We start from the raw sequence: 9744 nt of genomic DNA on the forward strand, positions 1-9744 counted from the left end.
GTGAATGGAGCCATTTCTTGTAATGCTACATCTGTTTTACTTTGGAATTGTGTTGACATGGAGGTGGGGGAGGTTTTCTTTCCACTCCCGGGAGAACTCTTTCAAAGAGAGAATTCTACTTAATAATAATAACAATAATAGCTGCTTTTTATTTGGAGTTTTAGGGAGGTAAAGGTCTTTAGATCCCCCACAAATCCATGAGATGGATACTGCAGGTGTTGCTATAGTCATTTTACAGGAAAAGATGAGGGCAGCTAGGTGGCACAGTGGGTACAACACTGACCCTGGAGTCAGGAGGACCTGAGTTCAAATCTCACCTCAGACACTTATTAGCTGTGTGACCCTGGGCAAGTCATTTAACCCTGATTTGCTTAAAACATTCAGGGCTATCTCTCGTCATCCTGATGTATATCTTGCCACTGGACCCAGAAGGCTCTGGAGCAGATCTTGCACAGCCCCTCTTCACTTAAATCCAATTCAGGGCAAGTCATGATATCACCCCCATGTCATGGTCCTCTTCAAGAATGATGGACAGGGGCAGCTAGGTGGTGCAGTGGATAGAGCACTGTCCCTGGAGTCAGGAGGACATGAGTTCAAATCCAGCCTCAGACACTTAACACTTACTAGCTGTGTGACCCTGGGCAAGTCACTTAACCCCAATTGCCTCACCAAAAAAAAAAAAAAAAGAATGAAGGACAAAGAACAACAACAGGGAAAGATGCTGAGGCAGAGAGAGGTTAAATTACTTGACCCCAGTCACACAGCTAATGAGTATCAGAAGCAGGTCTCACCTACCTCCAAGTTCAGCACACTTTCCATGGAATTAATGACAGTCAGCGTTCCTGGACTGAGACAATAATGGTAATAAGGCAACCTTCCATGGTGGTTTTGAGGATCACAACTATAGCAAAAGTAAAACACTTTACAAGCCTTCCAAATGCTATGTAAATGTTAATCACTAATGTAAATGTAAATAGTTAATAGTAGCAAGTCTGCAAAGGCAAGTCTCTACAATGTGAAAGTTTCAGAACTGGTGACAATCTGAATCGGTTGGGAGTGCTCTTGCGGGGAGTTTCTAAAACAATGAAATGACAGGTGCCGACCCCAAACAACTCACATTTCCATGGTGTTTGAAGCACCAGCACGGAGCCTCACATGTATTACGCTGAATAAAAATTTGTTCAAATGAAGATTTATGAAGCACCTTTGTAAACTTTTTGTTTTTTCACTTAATCTATTTTCTCTCCCTTTCACCTCCTCCCCACCCCCCAAACTGAGAAAAGAAAAAGAAAACTCTTGTAACTAATATGTATAGTTGAACAAAACAAATTCTTGTGTTGACCATGTCCAAAAAATTGTGTTTGAAGTACTTCCTTTACACCACGTGAGGTACATAGTATAATAGATGAGTCAATAGGGCACAGTGCATAGAGTGCTGGGCCAGGAATCAGGAAGACATCTCTCCAAGTTCAAATATGACCTCAAACATTTACTAGCTATGTGACCCTGGGCAAGTAACTTCACCCTATTTGCCTCAGTTTCCTCTTTTGCAAAATGAGCTGGAGAAGGAAATGACAAACCTCTCAAGTATCTTTCTCAAGAAAACCCCAAATGGGGTCACAAAGAATCAGACACAACTAATTGACTAAATAATAACAATGAATAATGATTCGCTCCAAACCGTGTTAAGTGCTGAGTGTGCCAAAAACAAATTCAAAGACAATCTCTTTCCTTAGCTTTCATTCTAATAGAAGAAGACAATATATATAGGGAAGTTGTGGCCAGGATGGGGTAGTCTATTTTGGAAAATTAGTCCAAAGGAGATAATGGGAAGTGCAATTATCTCAGCTGGAAGGAGGGAGTGAAGGATCATGGGAGGCAGAAGTGTTGGGGGAAGGGGAGAAGGAAAGAGAGAAGCTCAAGAATTTTGGGTTTGCTCCAGGCTTTTGGCCAGCTGATTGCAAGGGAAGGGTATGGGTATCACAAATTGAATACAATCAAGAGCTGTTGAAGCCCCGTCTGGCCACCCTGACCTTCTTGAGTGATTTTTCGGGGGAGAATTTGCTCCTGCATTAGGTCCTGGTGATGTTAGCCTCTCTCCATTACCTCCCTCTTCTCTGCCTTCCTGTTTCTGAGCAAACCGATATTGCCTACCCTTGGGTGTTCACTCCCTCTCCCTTTTAAATCTTGTTTATTTGTAGTCTTTACTTTTATAATGTATTTTGTTTACAGAGAAAGATAAGCTGAATTTTATTGCATGTTTACAATAAATGAGTAAACTGTTCCATGGAAAGGACAAAAGCAAACCCTAGTCCAATCTCAAGCCTCTCTTTCTCTCTCTCTCTCTCTCTCTCTCTCTCTCTCTCTCTCTCTCTCTCTCTCTCTCTCTTTCTTTCTCTCTCTCTCTCTCTCCTCTTTCCCTTCCACAAAGAGAAACTTCCTAAAGATATAGGGACAGTGAGGACAAGCATAGGAGAGCAGATATATCCTTTCCAGTAGTCATGGCAGTATTGATTTGATTATGATTTCAGGATTGAAAAGGGAGCAATAGAAAATATTTCCACAGTTTCAGAATGGCTGTTGAGAAGATAGATAGGAAGTGAAGTATGGCTGGAATTTACTGCATATAGTGGGTCACATCACCAATCAGGACAGTTGGGGTTGGGGAGGAGCCAACACTGGAGTTCTGGATTTGAAATTAAGTACTCCAGAGCTTGATCTTTGATTCTGTGGCAAGGTAGCTGTTGGGAACATGACCAGAGAATATCTCCATTTTACAGATGAAGAAACTGAGGTACAAAAGAATTGAAGTGATTGGTCCTTGAACCAGCAAGGGCCAGAGCCTACATTTGAACTCAGGTTTTCCTACTCCAAGGCCTATGCTCTTTCCACCATTTTATGTTATTGCTACAAAGCCTATGACCAGCCATTTGAGTCCATCTCTACCTAGAACTTGTTTTCTCTTCCTACAGAAACAGGCTGCCAGGCTTCATGAGCAGACCATTCAAGCGGATGATATTTTTAAAAATATAATGAAAATTAGTGTCATATTGGAAATGATGGACCATAGTTGCTTGAGACCTTCATGAAATGAAAAAGATACCAAGTGACTAGAAAAAAGCAAAATGGTAAATTTGAACAGCAGGAAAATCTTTTGAAAGTGCATACTTTTTTACAGCATATGTTCTTTGATGTGTTATGGATTTTTAAGTGGATTCACTTAAGGCCAGGCTGCCAAATCCTGTTTTTAAATTGAGGAAAGAATATTTTATTTACAAGGTTTCCAAAGTATAGGCAAGCTAGAGCTGTGACTCACATTCTCTCATTATTTACTCTTATCTGAGCTGCCAAGATTCTCCTGCTCGTATCTATGTAAGTATTAAATAATATTGTATAATTGGTTGTCGAACTTTTTTTTTTCTCTCCCTACCTCCCTTCTCCATTGCTGTAGATGTTTAAGCAAAGGCAGGATGACCATGTAGAGGAGACCCTGTACAGGGAACATGATTCATCTAGGGGTTAAGCTAGATGACCTCAGATCTCTTCCATTCTGAGGTGCCATTATTTAAAACTGTCTTTCTATACAAGGTCAATTCTGTGTGACACAGCATGGTTCTTAAGAATACTTGTAGGGGCGGCTAGGTGGTGCAGTGGATAGAGCACCGGCCCTGGAGTCAGGAGTACCTGAGTTCAAATCCGGCCTCAGACACTTAACACTTACTAGCTGTGTGACCCTGGGCAAGTCACTTAACCCCAACTGCCTCACTTAAAAAAAAAAAAAAAGAATACTTGTAAAGCACTGAGGTTATAGAATTATACAACCCTAGAATATCAGAGCTAGAAGCAAGAGACCTTGGAGATCACCTAATCTAACTTTCTCTTTTAACAGATAAAGAAACTGAGGTCCTGAAAGGAAACAGACTTTGTTCAAGATCACAAAGTGAATGTAGTGGCAAATGGGGGATTAGAATCCAGGTTTTCCAGCTTTGAAGCCACTGTTTTTTTCTACTGCACAATGGATGCTTCCTTCTACCATGAAGGATAGAAGTTGCAGAAACAGTCATAGAAATTTTTTTTTTTTTTGCAGGGCAAGGGGGTTAAGTGACTTGCCCAGGGTCACACAGCTAGTAAGTGTCAAGCGTCTGAGGCCGGATTTGAACTCAGGTACTCCTGAGTCCAGGGCCGGTGCTTTACCGCTGTGCCACCTAGCTGCCCCCTTACAGTCATAAAATTTTAAAACTGGAAAAGACCTCAGACACAGGTGATTTTCTGGTGGATCAGTAAGAAGTGATTAGTTGCTAAAGTTGAAATGAAGGGCACTTTGTGACTATTCATGGTAAAGAAAGAAAGAAAAGGTGGGTCTAGTCTAGTAAGCACTCTAGATTTAGAGATTGTAGATTTCAGAATTCAGGTCATATGCTATAATTTAAAAATTATGGTGGAGACATCATCCCAAGAGACACAGCAAGCTTCTAGGAATAAGATGCTTTCAATAAGAAATAAAAAGGGAGAGCTAGTTAAAGAAATCATGTGCAATCATTTTTAAAAATTATACTATGTTATGTTAATACTTGTTTTATCCCATAAATTAAAAATAAAAGAAATAAAAATTTTTAAAAAATCAATGTGGATGCACAGGGAACTCATCAACTAACCATGATTTTATTTATTTATTTGTTTTTGTGGGGCAATGGGGGTTAAGTGACTTGCCCAGGGTCACACAGCTAGTAAGTGTCAAGTGTCTGAGGTCGGATTTGAACTCAGGTACTCCTGAATCCAGGGCCGGTGCTTTATCCACTGCGCCACCTAGCCGCCCCAACTAACCATGATTTAAAAAAGATATGGACAGAAAATGGAAGCAAGGGCAGTGTATATGATAGGATATAGAAGCATGGGAAAGAGGCATGGTCCTAGAAAAAGAGCACTAAGGCATAGAGCAACAAAATATATTTTTAAAGCAATGTTAAAAAAACTCAAGGAAGATCTAATAAGGACAAAACTACTACTCAAAATGGAGGGGGATGAAAATAGACAATGAAGGTGAAACAGAACTAAATTGATTATTTTCCCTTTTCTCTTTGGGGGAAATGATCTTTGGATAGGGAATGGGGAAAAAACAGGTAAGTAGGGAAATTATAAGAGAGACCCTAGTGAGTTTGTCACTAAGGGATAAACAATATTCCTGGGTCCCAAAACAACTGGAGAGTGTGGTTACTGAGTTGGAATAGAAAAGAATGGGAGAGGTGTCCCAAGATGTGAGAAGGGAAGTTCTGATTTTCCAAAAAGAGAAGAGCTTGAAGTCTTCAAATAATAGGTCAGTGACCTTGGCTTTGAATTTTAAAATTCTAGAACATCATATTAAAGCAATGGGTTGTGATCATATGGTAGGGGAAAATGGTACCAACATGGATTCGTCAAGAATACACCTCATTTTCTAGGTTGGTAAAGCAAGGGAATGCCTCAGACATGGTATACTTAGATTGCAGCCAACCATCTGATAAAGTTTTCATGCTATCTCTGTGGATAAAGTAGAGATATAGGCTGGATTCTGTATTGGATAGATGACTAAACCCAAAAAGTGGTTATCAATGAGTTGATGCCAGTTTAAAGAGAAACTACTCTGAAGGGTCCTAAGGATAGATCCTTTTTGACTATACTGGTTAACTTTTTTTTTTATCAGTTACTTAGATGAATGTGTAGATAACATGCTTATCAAATTTGCTGATAGAACAAAGCTGGGGGGGGGGGACGGCTAGGTGGCGCAGTGGATAAAGCATCGGCCCTGGAGTCAGGAGGACCTGAGTTCAAATCCGGCCTCAGACACTCAACATTTACTAGCTGTGTGACCCTGGACAAGTCACTTAACCCCCAATTGCCTCACTTAAAAAAAAAAAAAAAGGAACAAAGCTGGGAATGACAGTGAATATTTAGAATGTAGGCATCAGAATCCCAAAAGATCACAATAGATGAACTGAATCTAATTCCATAAAGCTTAACAGGGATTATGTTAAATCCTGGATTTACTCTCAAAAAGTCAACCATATGGGGCAGCTAGATGGCACAGTGGATAGAGCACCGGCCCTGGATTCAGGAGTACCTGAGTTCAAATCCGGCCTCAGACACTTAATACTTACTAGCTGTGTGACCCTGGGCAAGTCACTTAACCCCAATTGCCTCACTAAAAAAAAAAAAAAAAAGTCAACCATACATGTACAGGATGAGAACACAATGACTAGACAATGACTAGAACACAATGGATTCGACAACGGTCCAAATATGAAAGAAGGTGTTTTGGTTTGTTGGACCATAATTTCTTTATGACAGCAATAAGGCGAATATAATAATAAATTGTATGAAAAGGGTGCAACATCCAGAGTGAGGGAGGTGATGGTCCTGCTGCGCATCACTTTTTAGAAAGGATCTTGTCATGCTAATATATACCCATCAACAATAGAGTGACCAGGATGATGAAGAGACTGGAGCCTGTGGTAAATGGATATGTTTAGCCTGAAGAAGAGAAGACTCCAGAGAAAATGATCCTCATCTTTAGATTATTTTTTGTTTTGTTTTGTTTTGGTTTTTTGGTGACGCAATTGGGGTTAAGTGACTTGCCTAGGGTCACACAGCTAGTAAGTGTCAAGTGTCTGAGGCCAAATTTGAACTCAGGTCCTCCTGAATCCAGGGCCAGTGCTCTATCCACTGCGCCACCTAGCTGCCCCTCATCTTTAGTTTTAATAAGACCATCACATGAAAAACAAAAAGATTAGACCTGGCTCTATGGGGTAGAACTAGAACCAACAAGTGAAAGATGCAGAAAAACACTATTTGGCTCAGGGTAAGGGAAAATATCACAATCTGATCAACTTTGGAATGGGTTGCATTGGGAGGTAATGGGCTCCTTCTCATGGCAGGTCTTCAAGTGGAGGCTGAACGAGCACTTGTTGGATATGTTGTAGAGAAGATTTTTGATCAGTCTAGAGTTTGGACTAGTTTGCCTCTGAAGCCCCTTCCTACTCTGAGAGCCTGTTTAGTCTTTTCTAATAACAAAGTGAATTATAAATGTAAACTAGCGTTATGACCAAGGAGTTCCTCTGCATGTGTCTGTGATGCTCAGCATAGTATCCAGAGATCCCATCCATACCAGACTCCTTTTAAAACAATTTGTTTTGGGAAATGACAGCTCTCACCTCTGTCCCATTGCCCACATTGTTTGTATTTTCAAGATTATTTAAGGAAGATTAATTTTTTCCTTGTGCTAATTTCAGAACAATTTACATACTGTTTCGCAATTCAGGCATGATGTTTTCTTTTTATTTAAGCATTGCGACTTTGTTTTTTAAACTGTTATGGAATTGCTATTGCTGAAGAGCAACAGATGTCCTCTTAATAGAGTTGTTATTTTTTTTCCCAGAAAAAGAATTTGGGTTCTTATTGGTCTCCAGAGGAAGAATGACATTTGTAAGGATTTGTCTTTTTGTCCAAATGTCTTCCCTTTGCCACTTTGAAGAAGAGCTAGAAAAGATACACAATATTTCTTGCTACCTTATAAATATCTGTAATCACTTTTTTTATAGGTGGTCATAGTGAAATGATGAAGAGCTTCAGCAGATAGAGACATGCACAGCCCATATCTAGCTGATTTTATATTCAAGACACAAAGAAAAATAAGAATCTTGCTGCATTTTCCCAGGTTAGAGAGGAACAGACTATTGGGAAAATTACACAAAATAGGTATTTACTGTTTTTCAAAATTCAAGGATATGTAGAGAATTCTGACAGGTTGCTATAGAAAAATATAATAACTCAATTTCTGTTGTGCTTTAACATTTCAAAGGTGTCTTTCTTACAACCCTGTGAAGTAGACAAGATAAGTGTTATTTTATTTTTTTTGCGGGGCAGTGAGGGTTAAGTGACTTGCCCAGGGTCACACAGCTAGTGAGTGTCAAGTGTCTGAGGCCGGATTTGAACTCAGGTCCTCCTGAATCCAGGGCCATGGCTCTATCCACTGCCCCACCTAGCTGCCCCTTCAATAGAATCTTTTAAAAATAAAACTTACCGGGGCAGCTAAGTGGGGCAGTGGATAGAGCCATGGCCCTGGATTCAGGAGGACCTGAGTTCAAATCCGGCCTCAGACACTTGACACTCACTAGCTGTGTGACCCTGGGCAAGTCACTTAACCCTCACTGCCCCGCAAAAAAAAAAAAAAAAAAAGTGTCAACTCAACAGATTCTATTGATACTTTTTGCATCATCGGTTTTCCTCAGCATCTCTCTTCTCTCCTTCCCAGAGAGCTATTCCATATAACAAATAATAGGAGGGTTTTTGTTTCTGTGAGGTAATTGGGGTTAAGTGGCTTGCCTAGGGCCACACAGCTAGTGTCGACTGTCTGAGGTCGAATTTGAACTAATCATCTATTGACTCCAGGGTTGGTGCTCTATCCACGGCGCCACCTAGCTGTCCCAACAAGTAGAAGTTTTTTAAGAAAAAGAAAGAAGGGGTGGGGGTGGCGGGCGGGGAATCAGCATAACCAATCAATACATTGAAAACATACGTACTAATGCAACACCTGTATACTTCCCACCTCCACAAAGGGGTGGTTTGGGGGTGTCTACTCCTATCTCTCCTTTTGAGTCATGCTTGATCTTTGTAATTTTGCTACATTCTTTTTTTTTTTTTTTTTTGCTTGTGGTTCTTTCCGTTTGCATTGTTGTAGTATTGTGGATCAGTTCTTGGCTCTGTTTCCTTTACAACATAAGCATTTTTATTCTCATTTTATAGATGAGGTAACAGGCTCAGAGATGTCAAAGTGGCAATATTCAGGGTCCCACAGCTAGTAATGATAAGATGTAGAATTGAAAGCCATCTCCTGAGCACATTCTCCACACCCCGGGTTTGACAGGATCTTAGCAATTATTCAGAATCTTTGAGATGCACAAGGCAAAGGTCTTTGTTAGAGGATCATGAGTTTAAAGTTGGAATTTAGACTTTACCTAGCCCAATGTTTTCATTTTAGAGATGGAGAAGCCGAATCTCAGGAAGACTAAATGTTTTGCCCAAGGTTATTCAGGTGATAAGTGAGAGGTAGATGGAAGAGTAGATTGAGCACTAGATTTAGAGGACTTAATTTCGGAACCTGCTTCTCTCACTGATTGTGTGACTTTGGGCAATCACTGACACGCTCTAGAACTCAGTTTCCTTATCTATAAAATCAGGGAATTGGATTAGATGGCCTTTAAGGTCTCTTCTAACTTGTAATCTGTGATTTTATGATTCTAAGTAGCAGAGTCAGGAGTTGAACCCAGGTCCTTTGACTGAGCAGTAGCTTGCGGGCAAGGTGGATATAGTACCCAGCCCGGAGTCAGGATACATCTGAGTTAAAATGTAGGCTCAGACACTAGTTATGTGACCTTGGGCCAGTCACTTAACCCTATTTGCTTCACTTTCTTCATCTGTAAAATGAGCTGAAGAAGGAAATGGAAAATCACCAATATATTTGCTCCCCCCAAAACACCAATGGGGTAACAAAGAATCAGACATGAACAACAACAACCTCTGAGAAATCTAGGTTGTTTTTTTTTCTTTTGTTTTTGTTTGTTTTTTTAATAAAGGACATCAGCCTAACCCTTTCATTTAATGCTACAAGAAAATCAGGACCAGAGAGGTTAGGCGATTGCTCAAGGTCAAACATTAAGTTTTTTGCACAGCTGGAACCAAAACTTAATCTTTCTAACTCGAACCTCCCTC

The sequence above is a fragment of the Dromiciops gliroides genome, chromosome 2 (assembly GCF_019393635.1).
Source record: "Dromiciops gliroides isolate mDroGli1 chromosome 2, mDroGli1.pri, whole genome shotgun sequence".
NCBI lineage: Eukaryota > Metazoa > Chordata > Mammalia > Microbiotheria > Microbiotheriidae > Dromiciops > Dromiciops gliroides.